This window comes from Bradysia coprophila (genome assembly GCF_014529535.1).
Source record: "Bradysia coprophila strain Holo2 chromosome X unlocalized genomic scaffold, BU_Bcop_v1 contig_173, whole genome shotgun sequence".
NCBI lineage: Eukaryota > Metazoa > Arthropoda > Insecta > Diptera > Sciaridae > Bradysia > Bradysia coprophila.
The window spans coordinates 1,259,634-1,282,755 of record NW_023503302.1 but is presented as its reverse complement, the minus strand read 5'-3'; the positions used below and the strand labels follow the sequence as shown (position 1 = coordinate 1,282,755).

General features: G+C 33.8%; 1 long non-coding RNA gene across 1 annotated transcript; it reads left to right on the top strand.

Annotated features, from left to right (window-relative positions):
• Positions 1 to 643: 643 nt before the first annotated feature.
• On the top strand, positions 644 to 22,805 carry LOC119068382. Its single transcript, XR_005086149.1, has 3 exons — positions 644 to 654; positions 19,105 to 19,117; positions 22,641 to 22,805. It is a non-coding gene; the product is annotated as an uncharacterized LOC119068382 (long non-coding RNA).
• Positions 22,806 to 23,122: the final 317 nt, after the last annotated feature.

Genomic DNA, 23,122 nt, shown 5'->3' with positions numbered 1-23,122 from the left:
TTGACATTCAAAATTGCAAAGCCACCATCGACACCAGGCAAATAATAATTATTTGTTATCTGATCACCGATAGATCACAGTTAACATTGCAATTCGAAAATGTGGTGGTTTTGGTAGGTCAAATAGTTGGTAGTTGGTAGTTCCAAACAGAAATTAGAAAAAAGACCTCACCAGGCTTTAGCCGGTCTATTCTTGTTGTTTTGTTTGAGAGGTACTTCGTGCGCTATGTGCAATTTTTAAGATGAATATGAATACTTTTATTAAAATTGCACGTGCCGGACTTGGACTAGGTGGTAAGCATTATGGTAACGGACACATACGGGTTATAGCTGTATTAGGGTTGCGGACGTATTAGGGCTTCGGAAAAATTAGGATCACGGACGAATTAGGGCTACTGATGCACTAGGGTCATCTACGTAATAGGCTTACGGGTCGTACGGGGCTCAGTCGCAGCAAACGCTCCGACTGTTCTGACGGCTTGTTTTGATTTCAATTGCTGTGAGTGAGTGCAACGACTCTCTTTACGTTTTATCCTGTTGAAAGCATAGAAAAAGATGTGGAACGAATGAAACTACAAAACGATTAGTACGTAAAAACTTTATTCGACTCGATAATCATAATCATCTCTGATAAACTATTTCCTCATGACATACTGTACCGGGGCTACATACTGTTTTAGTCTTTATTATTGCACAACGGGGAGAATTTTATTAAAACCTACCTCTCTAGTGCAAGATGTGGAGTATCGACGAAAGAATTTTTAATTTTTCAAAAATGTCACACTGTGTACCGCGTGACTATGACTTCACTTTTCAAATCGTGCAAATTGCGCATATTTATTTAGTTAAACGTGCTCTTATACTCTGTGGACGTCATGATATTACAGATAAAACATCCGTCCCATTCATTCTGAAATTTGAATCAATAATTTAAAAAATGAGCTAATTATAATGTAACGTGACTAACACCTCCATTCTCATTTACATGCGCGTTTTAAAGCTTTTAAGCTATGATATTTGCCTCCAATTATTTTCGTTCACTGAATATCCCAGAAGTAGATCTCATGAGATGAGCCGTGTGATTTTGATTGAATGACAAATAGAATTTTTGTAACAGAACGACATTGTTTGTAAACAAGTAATCACGTCATTTTCATCAGTTTCCAATGAATGCATCTTGATCGTATGGGGTGGTATGATGCTGTTTGTACATATATGCACTCTTTCAATATGGTAGAATGTGTTCCAGACTGATAAACAGTGCTCAAACAGGATTCTGACAAGTACGTATGCTGGATTCAAATGAGCATTGTAGCTTTACTTTTCAGAAGTGAATTCATTGACTTCACGAACTAAGTCGAAAATACTCGGATCTAACGGCCAGCGCAAGTTTCAAGAAGATATCTTGCATGAGCACAAAAGAAAACCACTTTCCAATTTTTTTTCCAAAACCAATTGATAGTGAAATTGATCTATTCGAATAAATCACCTGACCAAATCCATTTTTCAATCTTCAATCTCGATTGCAAGTAATCAATCCCACCCACAATATAACAGACGATAATAATATTCCACTCACATCCGAATACAACATTTTATTCAATAAGTAAAGTGTAAGAATCCCACCGGCTAAAATTCTAAACGAACCCCCTCAAGCATTATTTTATCCTTCATTTCATGCAAAATTTCCATATGAATTTATCATATTATGAACGAACCTATGAATAATATATTGATGATAAAACGATGAAGCGCATTTTCCCACTGAATGCATACAGAAGAGAAATTTGTTTTATTTCATATTGGCATTCTCATGTGCACTAAAAATGCATTTAAAAATATGCTAAAGGTAAAATTGACTAATCACACGCAAGGTCTCCTACATTCAGATGGAAATCAGATGATGATCGCCGCTCAACCATTTCTTTTTCGATTGAAACGAATCAGTCATCGTATTGGATCCAATATGGAGTTTACATTTCAAATTTTCAATTTATGTAGAATGTGTGGAATGAAGCAACAAAATTGTTTTTTTTTATCATCAACATTATTGTTCTTCTCCGTTTGTTTGGTTGATTTTGCCGAATAAAAATCAGCTTGATCCTACTTTCATTCAATCTATCATAATCAAACCGTCCTACGAACATTCGATATTTTAACGTTGCGAATTGGCGACGGACTATTAGAATATCTACGAGTAAGTGTTACATAGAAAGCGATAGAAGGAAAAATCATCCTGCCCAGCCGCGGATTTGAACACGGGACCTCTCGATTATGAGTCGAGGGCTCTAGCGCCAAAGCTACGGGTTCAGACAAAATAATATTTACTTCGAACGCCTTTATGTTGTGTAGCATGCTAGCGAATGTGTAGTGTATGTGTGGTGTGTGAACAACTTTAACAACTATGTAAGCACTGTCAACACTCATCGCTATCGGTACGGGTGTGTAAGTCAAAAATTATGATTTTTTTTTCAATACACCATTGAGCATTCGTCGTTTTGTATAATGCTCTGTTCGTCGATGAGCATCATGCATTTTAGAGTGTTAGATTAGCTTGTGAAGCTTTACGTTCATGAGCATTTATTAACACGCTTAACATAAAATGTATGTAAATCATTTCAGACATGTTGAAAGCAATGATAGAACATATATTTATGGGCGGTAGAAGACGTCGAAAACATCAGAAGAATTCGAAGAGAGTCTCTATGGTCGTCAGATTTCTTTTTTGCATATGTCAACAAATATCTATATAGTTTAACGATGTGAAATGCATAGAAAAGTACCTATGATGCACGGAACGATGGTGCAATTGTTGTTACATTACGAAGATAAGGGCCACAATCACACTATATCAAAATCACTTTCTCCATCGCTTTCAGTGTTACGTGCTAAATTTAACATATATGAGTTGGTAGCGATTTATTTTTGATTTTGTTACGGTCGATGACCGTCGGTCGTTAGAGCTTATTAGAATTAACTGATAGCAGAGACTATAATCAATCATAACACAAGACACCAACATTAAACTAGTGAATGGTAGTGGTAAAGTGTGTTAGATAGGTCTCAGTGTGCTGAGCACGAAACACTACTTCGGAGTTTTTTTTTTAAGGTTAAAACTGTTGGGATCGGGCCGGTTGTCGGTGTTGAAAGGTGTGTGTGAAAACACAAGTCCAACACTCTGCCGATAGAGCTAACTGCATTTGAATTTTCCTTGCATATGCCCTTGCTGTGTCTTAAAACGTATCGATTTGCCATAACAAAATTATTATTTCACCTGAAAACCAATCATGATTACGGGTCGGCAAAGTGTTCATTGTTGATGCAACTAAATGTCACCATTAATCAGTTTTATAGCAACTAGAGGCGAAATGTGTTGATACAGCATTCGTCAATATAAACTAAGATTTCAAGTTGTTACGCATGTTATTAATATTGAATTAATTAGACGTCGTCGTCGTCGTACGTAATAATATAATACAAAATGTAATTAAATATTTACATTAAGGTGTTTTCACTAGACAATATTGTGTATGTGTGTATGATGTTGTAGTGACGATATATTTGAGTTTATGCGGTAGACAGAGCATGGTAACAAATGGATAGGGTTGGTTAACATACACCCACAGATATATTAGTTGCCGAAAGACACTTGAAGCCATTTAATCAAAGTGGATGGTTTTTAGAGTAGGTAAGGTTAAATTTCTAGGAAATGTAATACCTCGCAAGTAGAAAATTTCCGCATAACCCTTATAAATGGCTTATTAATACGAAAGTACCGAATTTGATAAATCTATCGAAATTTTTGCAGTTTGCAATTTGTTATTCTCTGCATAACCGACGGATTTTTTTTTTTAAATAAAAATTCTGCCTGTCAAACGTTTGACTTTATTTATTTAACTTTTTCAATTTTTTTCTTGTCAAAGGTAAATTAAATATTTGGAGTTTGATTCCGCCCCCCTCCTCATATTTTTAAATCAGCTTGATTTTTTGAAATCTCGCATCCCGTTTGGAAAAATATCGTCTGCCACCGATTCGGCATTTACAGTTCGAGTAAATAAAAACGAAACATTTTCGACAATATGTGCTGTATAGCAATATCAGGATATCGCATGTGGAATGAATAACATGAATTCGATTGAAATTGTCCGTTCTTATAACACTCAATCTGTAGAATATTTATCACTAGCATTGGATAAACATATAAAAAACATAAATCAATATGTATATGTATTCGTTCAGGTTCAGTTCAGAAATAAAATGATTTAAGAGGTTTTCCTCATTCGGCACACAAAGAAAACGAACAAAGTTCAACTTTCCACATAAAAGCCGAGATTTTCTATTCCGAGATATAAAATAGACGTCAGCGAGAATCTGTGCTAGTTATACATTCAGAGGCATATTTATTAATACAAACTCTGCTGTGTAGAAAACTATACAAGTCTAACGTAAAAAGGAATTAAAATTTAAGAAAATCTTGTCTGATATTATGTCGTAAATCTATTTATATCTTGGGATATTTCACTGTTTCATAAGTGTATCTTACAACTTTTTAGCTGTTTTCGACGTTAAAATAACGTGTTCCCGTCTAAGGTCAGCGTTGTAAATGATCGAAATTATTACTGGGGCTATAACCGTAAGGCTGAGTACACAGTTCGTGAAAGATACTTGAAAAATAGATCTATAATAGATCTCTAAAGAGATTGAAAAATATAGAAAAACAAAGCCGACCCGTACGAAACACCTATTCGTACAAGTATTCGTATCAAAAGCCTTTAGTGTGAAACTCTTTATTTCTCTTACTTCATACTCTTCTCTACTGAAAAGATATTCGTCCTTTAAAATCGCTTACATTATCCACTCTTTGCCTTGTTATCATATACAAGCCGGAGGCAATATAGACAGCCCCGTACGAAGTCAACTTTCATAAATTTCTATTTAAACAGCTATATACCGCTATATTTACCTATATTTTCCTATAAATAAACATTTCACAGATGAATATGCTATTATATAGCTCTATATGCCTGTATATAGCTCAATATAGCGGTATATAGTTGAATATAGATGTCCATATATTGAATGCCTAAAACACCCCACACACATAACCAATTACTTCTATGTTAACAGAAACTCTCTAAGTACAATTTTTCCCACTTTATATCCTTTTTACTAAAATACAATATGTGGCCAGCAGCCATTTTGTTAGGAGACCGGAAATAGTAGTGACGCTTTACATTCGTTAATACCTTTCAAACAAAAAAAAATCATGAAATTCGGTCAAAATTTACTCGAGATATTGACAAAATACTCTACGTTCATTGTACATCTCACTCCACGAGACCTAGATCACGCTCTGGTGAATCGAATTTCATAAAAAAACTTTTCCCGGATTGGTACGGTCAATACCTATCTAATAAAGCAAAAACAGTCAAATTTGGCCGACCTACAAGCAAAAATTGCTTGTCGCCCTGTATCTGTTTCACACCAAGGGGTCTAACTCACGAGTCGGTCATCCGATTTCCATAAGCTTTTTTTTATTGGTCGGTATTGTAAATACCTTTCATTTGACGTAACACTTACTAATGTAGCGTTTTAATGTCCTGAGATATCTTCGAAAAACCCTAAAGCACTTATTGGGCCCCAGCTCGGGAGTGGCCGACTCAAAATCACCCATCTTCGAACTGAGCCTTCCTTTTGACATTAGCAAACGGGAAAAAAAGAATTTTCAAAATCAGATGCGTTTTACTTAAGTTAGAGAACGGACAGACGGACCACAATAGGTTTCCCCTTACTCAGTGAGTCCAATTCGACGTGTTACAAACGTATGCGTAAACCTACAAGACCCCAGTACTTCGTACGGGCCTAAAAATTGACAGGAATTGTGAACCAAATGGTAATATGATATTAGTCTTCTATGAACATTTGACGTATATCTCACTTTGATGAAGTTTTAAAAACAAAAACCTAATTTAAAAATATTCTCCTTATTTAACTTGTATACATCGGATATAAAATTAGATCCTGACAGCAGTGACATAATTTTCATTGACATTCATTTTTCGTAGTTCGCAAAACTATTTGACTTTATCAATGCTCTTATTTACTTAGGCATCTTCAATTTTCTTTCCTATTATTTACAAAAGCTAAAAGCTTTTAGAATTATCTCTTTTTATTTCTGTTTACATCGATTTCAATTTCTATAAATCACATTCACCAATGATAATAATGTTTCGTTGCAAAGAAATATAACAAAATAAAACCCAAAACAATACAAGAGATACACTCCAAAAAGGGAAAAACCCCATCTATTGTAGCCACATCCACTGGTTTTCATAGAGTATGTGTGTATTCTTTTGACTGAGTGTGTTCTTACATATATATATTTCTCGTATAACATTCTTTTTGTACAATCAATGTGCTTTTTTGACTTTTTTATGTTCAAAACAACCACTGAAATAGCATAATCACACAGTGTGTTGTGTTTGGCTGATCGTATATATATTGTATTATTCGGGTGTTTATGATCGAAAAAAGATAAAGAAAAATATGTTTCCATTTTGTTGAATCACTTTACCCAAACATCGAATCTCTTATGCTCTAATTCCGTTTTAGGTTTGCATGTAGAAGAAGAAAAAAATCACAAACACACAGAAACATTATTAGCAAAACGTACCATCATCAAGTTGGCTGAACTCGTTCAACTCTTCGATATAACAGCGAACGTTGGTTGACGTTGTTTTTATTTTGTTGTTTCCTCTAAAATTTAGCCGAAAAAAAGAAACGCTAAATCAATCAATCGAAAAACTCGCAGGACAGCTTATTGTTGAACTTTGCTGAAAGCAGAAGAGTCATTGCGGACATTAAATAAAAATTTAGTGGTGTACGAGGAGACGAGAGACAGCTCAACACACACTCACACACACACACACATACACACACGAAAAGACGACAGTTTTAATTACCAAAGAAAAATGTTTTGCAGACATTCTAAATAATTCGATTTTCGTTTGTAATTTGTTGGCACACTGGCAACGTTTTGTTTGTTGACTTCACACTAGGCGAAAAAAAAACTGAAAAAAAAACTCAAATTTCAAATTGACCGTAATGGGATTCAATGAACAATCAGCAAGTATCATGACTGTGATTTGTGTTTTTGTAAATCTAACAACGGAAAAGTGTGTTACATTCTACATATAATTCGTGCTATTGAGGGAGTAATGAGTTTGTGCTGGTAGAGATACATGTTGTATCTGGGTTCGGCTGTATATTTGGTTTGCTTAATATACGATTAATGTAAATGGGGCTAATGAATGGAATGAACTGGGAAAACATAGTCGTGCAATGTTAATACTTTGTATATGAGCAGAGCTAGCTGGCTGGATGTTCAATGTTAACGGTTCACTTGGCAAAACTATTATCCTTTAGAAATGTTTAGTTTAACAAGATTTTATCGGTGGAACATACAGATAGTGAACTATTTAGTAGACAAATATAATATCCCATTAGGTAGCTGATATAAATGACACTCATTACGCACCATATCTTATGAGTTATGTGAGTTATTTGTTCGTTTCGGTTATTACTAACTGAACATTAATTCAATGACCTTGACAAATAACCATAGTTACTGGATAAAGTTTGTAGAAATTATTCGAAAATATAATTGTAATTTTATGCCACAATGTCTCGTCATTTTTATCCAAAGCTCAATATGGAGGGAGTTTTTCCGGCTCTTAGATCGTCACCATTCGTAAAGTAACGCATCGTAAAGACATGAATCGTGTTACATTTAGTGTACACAGATTTCTAGCGTAAAGAACAACTCTTTCATCATTCATCTCAAGGCCCGTCATTGGGAAATGACAGGACATTTTCCCGAAAATGTACGGAAAATTTTATCACAAAAATTCACCGAAAAAATTCAAAGAAACTCACCTCTTATGCTTTCCATTGTATTCGGGCATAGTCTCTTTAGGTCGCCAAGGCATATTTGAAGTGTACTCGATGCAAAAACAAAAAGTTTTTTTTTGTCGCGACAAAAACACAGAAAATATTTCGACACAACTGTGACACTGCGCTATTATAAGTACTAGAATGAATGTTTGCTGTGTTCACTTCAACGGTAAAATATTTTCATTCAAAAAAGTGTCGGACACTTCAACGATGTTAGACATTTATTAAAATTGTAACCTCTCCCACTTCTTTAGTAAGCGTATGCAATTTCCAACTTTTTCTAAGAATTTCGCCTGATTATATTCGTCAAAACTCCTTTTGCAATAGCATAGCAATAACATAGAAAATATTTGGCCGCTTGCGATATCATATTAAACGTTGCAATTCTTTCGATAAGACAGGACATACGAGTGCTAATGCCAGGAGCAGTGCTCACGGTAAAGAGTAAAGACTAGTCATTCAAAAGGAGCTTGGCTGGTAGTCCGTATTAAAACTAAATCAATTTAATCTGCTGAAACATTCTCAATTGAAGATGAAGGGATTCGACCAACACACAAGATGATGCCTAGTTGAATTATTCCACGGAATTTATGCTATCGGTATACGATGTACCATTCCAGAGTTATCGGACGCCATCATGAGATTATGCATGGCAATATTTTAATGTAAATCAATTTTTTTTAATTTAAAATGATGAATCCTTTTAGAATTTTTCAACAAAGTTTTGTTTAATAGAAAAATTCCTTGTCCGTATCATGGTTGAGTTTTTTTTTGTTAACTCGCTCAAAGCGAATTTACGACATTTTAGTTTCCAAAGTTTTGCTCAACAAACCGACTTATTGAATTTAATAAAGCTGATAAAATTTGAACTTTTCCTTAAAGAATGAATATTATGTAGATATGTTGAATTCGGTTTACATTTCAAAATACATGACTACTAGAAAAACTCTACTGGTTGTTGCCCTGACGATTATGAATAAAGTCGGAAAATATTGAATCATTAAACAACATCATTTACTTATGCATTGGTATATCAAATTGGTGAAAACTTCGCATAATAATTGCGAAGCAAGGGGGGGTTTCAGTCTGTAGAAATATTGGTTACATTTACAAAGGAATGAATGACATCTTGCCACCTTTCTCTTGTATACCCGGGTATGTATGTATTGTATACCCTTGCTTGTTAAAACGCCTTAAAATACTTGACTTTGGGAAATTTTACTTATCATTAATTAGCTTGCATATTTAAGGAATGATTTTATTTATGCTTTTAAATTTTCGTTACAATATAAGCAAAAGTTCATTAAAACTTTTACTTTATACGAAAGTGGAAAGGACGAAAAATTCTTATACCGACCAAAACTTTATTACAGTTAGGTAAACGGAGAGTGTATAACGAAAATGTTTAAACAACTCTTCAGTGTAGAAGCACAAAGTATAACATAACCACATATTCACATTTGAATGCAAATTAACCGAAATTGAAATAAGACCTTTTTAACACAACACATTATGAGTATAAGAATAAATTGTCCACCAAATGTGGTTTAAGTCGCAAGCCGCATCGCAATTACTCCCTAGGCTTTTATAAAACGGATGGTCATTTCTCATCGATAAAGACGTTAAAAATGTGCGACGAGTTCTGGAATGATGTTTTGTATAGAAAAATGGACGTTTAACTTCATTGAGTAATAGATATTTATGCTACACGAACTGTAAAGCGGTCAATCAGTTCGAGATGGAGTAAACAACATGCTTTGACTTAAGTGCCTGAATCTAGAACCGCCTGATATTCAAAAAAAATTTGCAGGACAGTGGTAGCCAGGTGTCAATGTGGAAGTTATCTAGATCTACTACCACTTCAACGAAATCCGATTTTTGCAGTCAGGTGCTAAGTTGCAAAATACTGTCAAACGAAGTATGTTTTCTGCCTATAATTTGGCACAATCACTTCTTTTAAACTGGGTATGCCTAAAAAAGTATTTATCCCCGAGTTGTATACAATATGTTCATTGCACTGAAAACTCATAAGATACAATTGAAAATAAAAGATAAACCTTCATGGGTTTTCAGTGTGCCTGCGGCCTCGAATGACAATCTACACATTCAGTGCCTGAAAAGCATGTATCACTCGGTGACATAAATAAATAATTTCTGTCCAAAAAACTCTAGCTTTAAATCGATCTTTCTCCAGAGTGTATTTAATAGTTTTGTAAGTGGACCACATTTTGTAAAAATCTTGGTGCCGACTTTCGGACACACCAAAGATGACACAGTAAAAAAACGTTTTAGCTTCAATTTTGTTTGCTTTGAAAAATGTTACGTTAAAACCCGTAAGGATTCATTGCTCATGAAATGGGTCTCGAAAAAAAATGTAATTGATTGTATGTACACGTAGAACTGAGTATTCTGTGTATGTCAATTTATCTTTCCTTTTTTTTCGTTAAAAAAAATCATTTTACTGAAACCGAGAAAACACTTTTACAACACTGTGCTACACAGTTTTTTTCCCTCCATATCTATAGCTTCACAAGCTGGAAAAAACACGTCCAAAACTCTCCAAAAGGTCCGCAATAGTAAATTATTGTTAAAAAAAATTGTCCGATTTCGAATGAGATAGGGCAGTACAAAAAGAAGAGGAATATTTTCTATAGAACGTACTTCAAAGCTTTCATAATCCACCTTCATTTTTTATGTATGCTGTGTATTACACACAGCATAAAGAATATTTCCCTATTTACTGCATAAACATAATGTACCTTCATCCTTCCGTGCTTTTAGAGCAACGTCTTATCGTACTTAAATTAACAAACACTGGACCACAAATTGCAAATTAAGAAAATAAACGGTGATATTATGCAGAATACATTCCAAGTAGCGAGAATGTATTATGTGATCGAGTATAATGGACGAAAGTAAAAAATGAGTCCAAGAAAACGGGATTAAAAGAGACGATTTTCTGCACTGTTGATTTTCACAAATAAAAGGATTAATTTGATGATTCATAGAAAGTTTCAACTACTTTAATTAAAAATGTTGTTGATCCTGTAAAACTCAATGTAGCTGCAATAAATATTCATTGAAGTATTTCTTTTTTCATTCTTCGGTGTACCACAATCGTTTTCGCAATTTGATCCAAACATCTAGCAAATACACCTGGCTTCTGTGCTTTTGCGTATGCTTAATGTATCTGTGGTTTTTTCTAACCGTTTACACAGTTCATTTCTATCTCCGTATTGTTCGCAACGTTGGAATTAAAGTTACCCAACACACAGGCACACACAGAATCTTCTTTTATGTGTCGACACTGCACGTATTCATATCCTCGAAAATGAAAATTTGGAAATATTTCTATGGGATTACCGGAGTTATTACTTTTGTGCATTTTTACATTTAAATGAAAAAGTAAAACGATCTGCTTGTGGAAAATAGGCTAGGATCAAGTCATGCAAAATTAATTTAATCGCCTTAAAGAGACGCAGGCAATAGATGGAATTTAGTATGATTTCGAGCCAGTTGTAAGTAGCAGCTTTCCGTTGGATACATCGATGCTACAGCATGTCAGTATACGAGGTTTAATCTCATACAGGCCAAATTCAGGTTAGGTTGAGCCTGAAGTGAACCTGTTTAGAGACTTAAAGTTAAATACATCCAGTGAAAAAGTTAACTATTAGTCAAAAGGAACACAATCAACTTCAGTTCAAAAAGTGAGCTTTGTAAAAAAAATTCACATCATAATCGGCTGTCTATATAGCGTTTCGTCAGCAGTAATCAACAACATTTATAATTTTCAAAATTGTGGATTTCTAGTTTTAGTTTTGGGAAAACCTTTTGCTTACATTTTCCCGAATTTTCCCAATTTTTTTTTGTTGAAAATATCGAAAATATGGTAAAAAAATATGGGAAAATGTTTTCCCGAAAATAGTTCCTCGTTTTAGGGGGAAGCTAATACCATAATATGCGAGTAGTTACTTTACTGTAAAACCTGCGTACGTTGGCCACATCCAGTGACCCGAAAATCCAGGGACCAACTTACTCAAGGCTTGCTTTTCCTTTCTCAATTTTTATATTTTTTATGTTTGTATTACTTAATTTAGGGGAATATATCATCGACAACATGACTAAAGGGCGTTCAGGGCTCAAAATCTCACAAAGATATGGTCGTTTAAAAAATGGTAGGACGCCTTTTAGCCAACGATATATAGAAGCCTGAAGTTAGCTTAGTACGGCGTTTTTTACGATAAATTAGGTACACCTTTTTTCCTTCCATCCTGATGCTTGTTACCTACTCGGTTCTATTTCTATAAAGAAAAAAGTTGTACCTTCTAGGTACAGCTTTTCCGTCCTACTCAGTACAACTTCTATTCCTCTATAAAAAAGAGTTGTACCTACTCGGTACAGCTTCTTCCTTCCATCCCGTTTGTTGTACCTCGTCGGTTGTATTTCTCTACAGAAAAGGATTCTACCCACTCTGAACAACTTTTTTCCTTCCAACCTAGTCGGAACAGATTCTATTTCTTCACAGAAAAGGGACAACAATCGGAATGGAAAGAAAAAGCTAAACTGAGTAGGTACAACGTTTTTCAGTATAGAAATAGAAACTATACCGAATAGGTACAATCGGGATAGAAGGAAAAAGGTGTACTTAGTTGTACCTAATTTATCGTAGAAAAAAGCTGTACTAAGCTAACTTCAGGCACATCAACTTACAGATGTGGTCAACATACACAGCGGTCAACTTACGCAGGTTTGACAGTACTTTGGTTATTTGCACATTGTTTCCCTGAAAAGAGGTGTGCCAGTCTGCTCTTTCGTTGGTGAAGAAGTTCCTTTTCGTTTAGTCGATTAGCTCTGGAATACAAATCACTAATCTGTTCATAAATTCCCAAGAAACCATTTCAAGTCCAATTTCCAGTGTCGAAGAAAACGGCTACAAAATATTTTCTTAACAGCCCTTTCTACAATGAGATCAAACTGCGCCGAATTTCAAAATACAATTTATTTCCATGCGATTCCCTTTCGGATTATGATGTGAAAACCGACAAAATGATTGGGCGTGATGGAAAATCAGAAAAAAATTATATATATCGGCATAGGAAGGAAATAAATCAATCAAGTACAGAACATCGTATTAGCATTTTCCATGCAGTGAACATTTTTCAGAAACAGAGCTTCCAGAAAAATGTACGGAAACAGACTCGAATACATATTATGTATAAAAAAAAAAGAAAAACACTAACAAACAAATTATTCAAAGGCAAACGGACATTATAATCATAAACTAGACCTTTCTACTTACCATGAATCATTTTTATAGACAATAAAAGAATTTGCATTAGTTAAATCGTGCTGAATAAACTAAATTTCCATTTTTAAGTTCATATTTTCCTGCTTTCAGCGATACGACTCGGAATTGGTCGTCTAAGATTTGAAATCTTCTCGAAAATTATTTCGATTACTATTTTGATTTTGGAAAGCCAGTAAAAAAACCGTCCTATCTTTCCGCAGCCATTTAGAGGAAACGTAATAAAATAAAGTCTCAGAAAACAGCCACGCATAAAGATTATCCTCGGATAATACTCACCACAGTCCCCTAATGTTTATATTTATGTATGGTGCAGTGTGTGTGTTCTTTACGTGGTATACTCATTTGTATCACAGGCGATTATTTTTATTATTTTATTAGTTTAGTACACATATAGTCGACACAGTCGTGTGTTTTTATGTTATTTCTGTGCAATATATCTATTATGGTTTCATTTTGTACATAGGAAGAGGATGGATAAAAAAATGAAAAAAAAAAAAACAACAAACGAACTGTATGCAAAGTGTTAAAGCACTGCAATGTGTACATATATCCTATAGGTGTAAATATTCATTTCAATGGAAAAAAAGGTGTCATGTTGTGTTGAATCACTTCCTTTATAAAATATTTAAATGAAATCCATTTCACTATCATAATAGTTCGCTAAACAGTCGGCTTTTGATATTGGCATATTTCAATGTGATTGCGAATAATCCATATGTTGAAAATGGATTCGTTGCGTTCTTTTTTTTAAACTCGAGCTTCTTTGTATTAACCTTAAACATTTCATCGATTAAAGTTGTGCAAGTGAACCTTGTGAGGGATGTCTTTCACCTAACATTTTGGAAGAGTCAAAACATCGACGCGACGGCATAACAAATTAAATCTCTAAAGACCTTCCCGCAAATTTATGATTTTAATTTAAAAGATGGATGTTGAAGAGACGTCTACAGTCGATTTTTTCTTGTCTTTTTACGAGCTGCTGAGCTTGTTAAATTCATAGTGTCTATCATCTTAATCTAATGACTAATGCTCATTGACTATCAATAAATCCTAATGGACTGCATACAATGTTTGAGTGATGATCCTCAAGAATACGTTAATTTTAGGGACTGATCTGTTTACTTCAATTTTAGCGGAATGATGTTGAAATCAATCTAAAAGCTATCTTCTTCGTAATTTAATTGATTTAGTCTACTAAAACCTGGAGCATGCTTCAACTATTAATAGATTTCAATACTGCATTAAAATTCACTCCAATAAGAAAACCGAAAAGATCTTGATTAGATATTTTCTTCAGTTGTAATTACTTCGTATTAGCGAAAAATATTTTTGCGATATTTCTCAATTTTTCGCCATTTTCTCAAATTTTCGTGAATTTTGACAAAACATTTTTCGGGAAAATTTGAGAAAATCACGAAAATTTGGAAAAATTCGCGAATACAGACACTGCTTCGCGCACATTACATTTATGGAAAACCAAGCCAGCTGGTGAACATAGCTTAACCAAGACTAAATCCAATTTGTAATTTAGATGACTGTGTACATGAAACAAAGTCACAAATGACTGCGTTTTGTGGAGCATAAACCTTTCATCGCCAGATTAATGTCAAGAAATATAATCTCGTGTCGGAATAACAATTATAAATGTCATGCAAAGTTTAAATTTGATTCAAACTTTGTTCGACACGGAACCAACCAATCTCCTTGTGATGTACTTTAATTATTCGATTTTTGCATTCTGATCGACTAATGCCACTCCACCCCAGAAACAGTTAAAATAAAATCAAATGAGGTAATACACTCGCTGAATTTTGAAAACTGACATATTTCCTGTTTCGTGGTTTACTGGTTTTTTGTGAATTTTGCATGTATTTTTACAAATCAGAAACTCAAGTAAAACACAGAAACAAAAAATGTGTCGGTTTTCAAAATTCCGTGTGTGTATCACGGCGATGACACTTCTAAACGCTCAAATGGTTACCAAATTATCATGAATGTCGTTTGTCAAGTTAAATTTTCTTGTTTCAATTCTAATGTTCAATAGTTCCCTTCATATGTCAATAATCTACTATTACCAAATCAATAGTTTATATTGATTTCTTTTCTGAAAAAAGCAATGAATATTCTGTACAAAATGGTTATTTGTTCACCGAGCATAGCGAGGACCACAAGTCACGTGAGAAAATTAAATTTTCTACTTTTTCCCGAGGTCAACACAACTATTTTCACAACAAAGGCTTCCAGAATTTCAGCTGCGTTGTGAAAAAGATTTAGTGATACACTGCATCGGCGTCGATCGGAATGGAATAATCGAATAATTAAAGTACATTACAAGTCCATACTAAGCGAATTGTAGCGTTTGAAGTGTCATATACCCGGGTAATATAAAAACAGTGACAAGTAATTAAAAAACACTCCTAGAAAAAGAGTTTTTGAAAAAAAAACAAGGAGCTCAAATGCATGATTTTATGCTAACTAATAGCAGAAAAATTCTAAGCTTTCTCCGCAGTTTTTGTCACACATTTTCTGTGTGTATTTTGTTTTGATTTTCGTTCGTTTGTTCTCTTTGTGCAGAAATGTGCTGTTGGAAACTCAGTTCTGGTCATATATAGATATAGAGGTGTATACACATACAGCTATTGTACGTTTGCTTACATTTTATGTTTTTGTAATATTCATTTGACGGTAATATTGAAACGACCTCCACGGCAAAAATAAATGTTTTAATGTTTTTTTTTTATTCGTGGATGTTTTTCTATATTCTCTGTTTTTACGTTCCCAGCTATCATTTTCACTTTGTCCAAATGCTACGTGTGAAATATCAAAATAATCTAAAACAAAATAACGTTGGCAGAGTAATGTGTATACTTAAGTACTATGAGTGACCATTGTTGTTAGTTTTGGGACCTATATATCTGATATTTACAGCAAAAAGGTGTTCTTGCTGGGGAAAAACAAATTTCTATTTTATTGTGTCATATGCACACACATTGAACGTTCTGGTTGGTGGTAGTTAACGGATTTTTTTGTGTGTAAAACAGATTTTAATACCTCTTCAGTTTGGGTTCTATGAAAGCACTATTCTAGCTGATGAAATTTTTTGTTTGAGCTTTGGATAATTTTGCATTACAATATAGATGGTACACAACGATTACTGTAACAGCAAGGTATTATTGGAGATTGCAGGAAATAATAGCGAAATAGTTTGAATTTTTTTTTTGCAAATAGAATCGATTCCATTGCGGTTGTGTTATTTGAATAGTTGCACACACATCGTTTTTGTATTTTTTTTATGCCATTTTAGAAAGATGGTCACGGTTTGCAGTCAATAGCCATCGATCAGTTCTTTTCTTCATGTTGTTCTTGACAAATGCCCATTAAATTAAAAACCGTGATAACTTACCCACTTTTCAAAAAATTTGAGAAATATATCCGAGTTGAAAGTTCTTCCGAAAGTAATAGCGTTCTCATATTTGTCAGCGATTCCAAATAGTTACAACTCATACCCATATCATCACTTGACCTGCATCTGCAACCTGTCAATATATCCGAAAAACGTGAACGAAATTTTTTGAATCGGAATATAGAGCACGCGGTCTGGCACATTAGTTCAATGCTAATGACATCTTCTCTTAAAGTTTATTGACTGTAATTTACTTACGTTTCACAAATATTGTGTCTATTTCAAATCAGATGGTCCGAGTTTCAATACAATTTTTTCTGTGTTTGTAATGAAAAGAAGAGATGTCATTTCTATCCAACTTTCGTGCCATCGCACATCTGATTCAGTTATATATGATATTACCCCACATTATAATATATCTGCCTTGCTATGGAATTGCTTTTGGACTTTCTAAGGCTAAGCCTAAGATTACTCCTAATTTTTGAATTGCTCCGTAAATAGAGTCTGACCGACAAAAATTGGAGCTTGGGTTTAAAACATTTATAGGACTGAATCAGTTTAATCGGATAAACACGCCCGATCAAATCCTTCAGAGAATTAGGACTTTCAAATAACCTCGGCCCGCACAGATCTACATACATTAATCCTTAATGATCGTTCATACAATTTGACATAAAAAGTTAAATTTTGCATAAAAACAAACCTGTTCGCGGTTTAGAAAGGATATATTTGAAAAAGCCATTCTACCTCAACAGCAGAGTTAGCATTATTAAGCTTGAAAAAATTCAGATATTATTACGATAGAATTGCATACAATGTTAGCAGCATATTTGTGACGCATAAATCTTTTATTCATCTTATCAACTACCAGATAGGAATGTAACTTCAACATCTATTTGAAATAGGTAATTCGTTAAAGTCGTACGAGTTCAGTTGTAGATAGATGAAGAATAAATTGTAGAAATTCGATGCTTAGTATTCAACTTCTTCATCCATCTTTACATACTAAATGTAACGGGGCCAATGTTAGCGGAAAATATACATTATCCACGTTTTCAAAAATATTTTTCAGATAAAAATTATGACAAAATATTTTGCGGTATTAGGAACAACTTTTATTCGGTTTATATATACACCATACATGGCAATGTAATAGCTAAAAGGGAACGGGATAATAGTTTTGGGTGATATTAAATTCAGATCCAATCTTCCTTTCCCAGCAAAACATTTTGGCAAAGTGTAGGTGGGTAAATTGTTTTTTTTTTGTCGTAACCGAAATTATAGATTTCTCGGTCCGATGAACCAAGATGAATCTAAGATTTAAATAAAATTTCATTGCCAGTTTAGCTTCTGGTTGCGCCTTTCAATATTTCATCATTTCATCGATATATACACGTACACGCAACGTAATAGGATATAGATCAGACATAGATTTTTGCTCCGTCGCAAATTAGATGTATGAAACGTGTAACAGCAAACGTGTGGATTGGTTTATCGAGAATGCTTATCGCCGTTTGATATTGCAATTTTCGTGATAAAATAAAGAAGAAGAAAAATTGCGCCTCAAATAAAGCGCTGATGGTCGATGCTATGCACCAGTACACCCATTTATCCCAGTAACTAACAATGTTCGATGCTTCCTAATTTTCCCTAGAATTTTCCTACCTTATTGATGAACTTTATAAACAACTCACAGACATTCCATCCATAATATCGAACAACCAACAAGGTTTATTAGTCATTTAGCAACATAAAGAATTTTTCGTTTGACGCAAATTTAACTTTGTATTGTGTGGCTACATTGTGGGTGGAATGGTTTTATTTATAATATACATGCATCCTTTGTGTGCTACATGATCGTACATTGTTTGCTCTATTTTTATATTGAATTATATATGTACCTCGAGTGTTACAGAGTGTTCGGATGAAAATATGTCAACCCATGTGCACGCATTGCGTGTCTCGAACTCAAATTGTTTTCGGGAAATTGTTGAAGAAGTTGTTAGTGTTTCATCAACATTTATCATTTTGAAAATAAGTGGTAATTAGCAGACATGCTTCATGTATAGTATTTCCGGATTGTATGTAAACTCAGCAATGGGAAATGAGCAATTTAATAGTTACGAGAACAAAAAATTATTCTTCATCGGAGGTCCTTTCATTTACTTAATTTTAATATCCTGAGCGAAAATGAAAGCCTCAAAAGTTCAACGAGAGAATTCATGAACTCAATTCAACTGTATTGTAGCTGCAATGAGAGTATAATTTTAGAATTTAGTTTTTACTACCGATTGCCTGTTAAATAGATAAATGTCACATTTAATTACCAACATCCTAACATAATGTGACTCCGTTAATATTTCTATGACGATAGTGCTGCAATATTCGCTGCATCACTCTAGAATCTAAGGTATCCATCGTACTTGAAAAGTTAATTGTAGATAGTTTTTGGTTGTGTGTGTGTGTGTGTGAGTATGTATTCACATATAATGCATGTGCGGATGTGTGTTTGACTGTTTAGTGATTGCTTTGACTTATCCTTGCAATATATTCCGAGTAGATGAAAGTTTTTTTTTGCAATTTAAAACGTTGCCATGGTTCTACATACACATTTTCGAGTCAACGATGAGAGTGCACATAATATTATATTCATGACGTCATCGCTTTCTCATAGTGAAGATCCGACGTATAAATTCTCTGATGTTGAACTCAATCTGGGGTTGTATATATTCTATCATTGCACTATATGACATGGATTTTAGTCGTGTAGCACCGTTGATCGGTATTATAATACATATTTGGTGAATGTAGACGAGAAATGTTGAATTCGCATATGTGCTATAGCCTTTGTGGGACTTTGTAGATTGCACAAGTAAACAGGTATTTTATGGAACTGCCATGGTTTAATTTTGGTTATATTATTAAATACGTTTTGTATCACTTGCACATGATGGCTGAGAATTGAATATGAAAGATGATATTTTGTATGTGGGAATGTTCTGTTGAAACTTCTGAATCAATAGCATCGGCTCAAATATTATGTTTATATAAATATTTTTTGATTGAAACACAATCCATTTTCAGATAAAGCATTTTTGGTACTTAAACAAACCGCAATATTTTCAATGATAGTCAAATTTGCGACTATTTGAAAATTTTACGGCCAAATTCGGCAACAATTAGAGTGTACTAAAGATATCATTTATCGTTTCACATATAACTTCAATTCGATACATCCCACATTATTATGTCAACGTTTTACTGAACACATCAAACGCATGTGGAATTTATTAGATTGATATTAAATCATCTATTGAGAATGATGAAAAGTTTTGATTGAAACAATCGAAACAAGTGGTAGAGACCTTACATCTCTGAAATGTTGGGGCTAAACTCGTAATTTTGTTAAGAAAGGAGAAAGGAAATTAACTGGGTCCATAACCACGCTTTGAAAGTTTGATACAGTTCAGCTGGAGAAAATTTAGATTAAAAAAGGTTTTGCCTACACAAAAGGGCTCGAAATTTAACTGTACATCTAAATACAGAAATGGGACTTGTCCAATTAGCGAATTATAATAAAAATGAGATTTTATTCGCTTAACTTGATTCCTAATAGGCTGACTCAAAAGACGCAAAAGACGCAATGAAATTTAATTTTTATTATAATTCGCTAATTGATCATCTCCCCTTTCTGTATTTATTTACCCTAACTATCCCAGATTAAGACGAATTATCATTTAAGCATCTAAAAATCATCAGGCAATAATTGCATACCCCGAGGCGTAATTTAAAGGTGGTCCAGCAGAAATTTCTTAGTGATGTCTGAGAACAGAACACAATAATTTATCGTAGATAGTCAGTTTTACATACATTTTTTACACTGCGATTGCAACAGACGCTTTGCGCCAATCAGTTCAACTTTTATAGCCATTCAATTCACCGTTCCTTTTAAATTCCGTAAAACTTAATACTCGACCCAATTCCATTTGCCTCCAAATCTGAAAGCTTTTCGACATAACTTTGCTTGCCAAAATAATTGGTACTCTATAAAACCATTCGAGTCAATCATACATTTTATCTTTTTGTAAATAAATAACTGGTCAATAAACATGCTCATGCCTCCATTTATATTTCATTTTTCTCGAATTACGATTCAGCTAAACGATTTTCATATTTACTTTTTATTGAAAAGCATTCGCCTCCATATTTTATAGCACATTTTTCTTTGAATATCATATAAAAATGATTGGTTTACTCGGCAATAATAACTCATTCCATGCAAAATTTATGTTCGTCATAGCTGTAAATAATGCACCGGTGGAAATGTTTTTTATGACGATGCCATCATGCTTCCTCCTATATTTAAGCTGTTATTATAAACAGCCAGCGATGTACCATATAGTTTGTTTCGGATGGGTAGCCCGAAGTCATTTGAAAATAACGTGGAATCGGAGGGGTTGTATACGTTGTTGGCTTCATTTATGTGATGTAAAAATCCATGAATAATAAATTGCATTTTTCGTGAGGTTTTACCTAATATTCTAATGAAACATCAACGAGTTGTGAATGAAGTTTTGTATGAACATCTTACAGGAGAATTTTTAAGTGAAATGCGTTCAGAACGTGCGATGGAAAGATGATGTTTTGATGTTTGCTTTGCATTTCAAACTAACCGGTCTCTACTCATCTGCTCACCGTAGATCGCTTAAAATAAAATACGAAAAAGGGATGTAACACAAAACTTAACATACGCAATCCGAATACTAATCCATCCTTTGTGATCTTCTACGCCTAATAGTGCGGCTTCATCTATTTACAATTTTCTACAGCGATTAAATTCTTCATTTATTGGGATGCAAGGAACTTTACTAAAATGCATTCATTTCTTGTGCATCATAAAATACATTAATTACAATTCAAATAAATTCGAATTTAAGAGTACACAACATAATTCAATGTGATTTACTTTATTCACCAAATAAGCAACCAATTTTTTCGTATCCCCAATACACTAAGCATCCATCAGCTGAACGGTCGTTTATAGTCGGAGTGCATGAAGTATGGAACAATGGAATTACGTTTTTATGGGTTGTAGTAAGGAAGCGTTTTGTTCCTAGCGTTCCTTTGGTATTTAAGTATAAACGTGCATCCCATAAGCACTTTTAAGTAATTTTGGTAATAACAGTAATTAGAATTACTCAAGGTCGCAGACTTTTACTAAGAATCATCACCGAAAATTGTGATATATTATCTTCATCTCATCAGAATTCAGGAATATCAGACTGCAGTACGTACTGGTTTCTTACCTGTGAATTTTTGCTAATGATAAAAGAAACTGCCGCGAATGTCTAATTCTCGGTGACGATTTCCAGCAAATGTCGTTCCTTTGAGTAAAAAGTTTATATTTGTTGCACAATGTTGGTTGAAAATTGTAGTAAGTTTTCGAAGGCCGGTAGGTTTACATTGTATCCCTGTCCCTGATTGAAGTTCAAAAATTTGTTTGGTAAAAACCCTTTTCAACCATTATTATAAGACCATTAATCCAGTCAGATTTCTCAGTATTCTAAGAAAGAATGGGTTTGTAATAGTCCAAAAATAGTGAATTTTTCTTAGAAATAGCTAACAAGATTTATGTATGTTCACTAAACCTTAAAATGTCTACTACTAATAGCAGCACAGATAAAAAATGAATCTAGATCTAAATCTTTTTGGGATTAACAGTATGCAACCGAATCTTTTTTAGAATTTAAATTTAATCCCCTCAGGGATTACTTCAACCCCAAATAATTAATCCCTAGACGAATTAAATTTTAATCTTTGAGGCCCTAACGTTTGACGCTTGTTTACTATGCGTTGAAACGAAAATCTCATTTTAATCTGATCAAAATGTTATTTGTAGTGCAATAAAAAAAAATCTAACCCTTCCTACTTTCACTTCAGAAAAAAAAAATTAATCGGATATTGTGTGATACTTCAGTTTTTAGCTAAACGTCTGATATGAGAAGAAGCTTTTTTGTGAATCTGGAATGAAATGTTTTTATTAAACAGAATTTTTTTTTATTTACCTGACGAGATTTGAACCCGGGACCTCCTGCACTTCAGTCTACGATCTTACCACTGCTGCAATTTGTTCTTAATCCCAACGCGGCTTATTGTGAAACGTTGTTTCAAAGAAACTAATTCCTCGTGGGATTAAAATGCAAATTGCCAGATGGCAAGATCGTCACTTCAAACCTCGATATTTTTTCCCGATTTTCATTTTTATATTCTTCTGTAGTTTCCTTACCATTCTTTATAAGTATTCAACCATTTAAATTCAAAAATGTCTGTTTTCCCATAGTAATGTGAAATAGTTCGCTGCTAAAATTGGCCTTACTGCCATTTTCAATCTAGAATATCTCTATACTATCTTTAACCATATCCATATTAACTGGTAGTATCTTTACAAACCGACTTAAA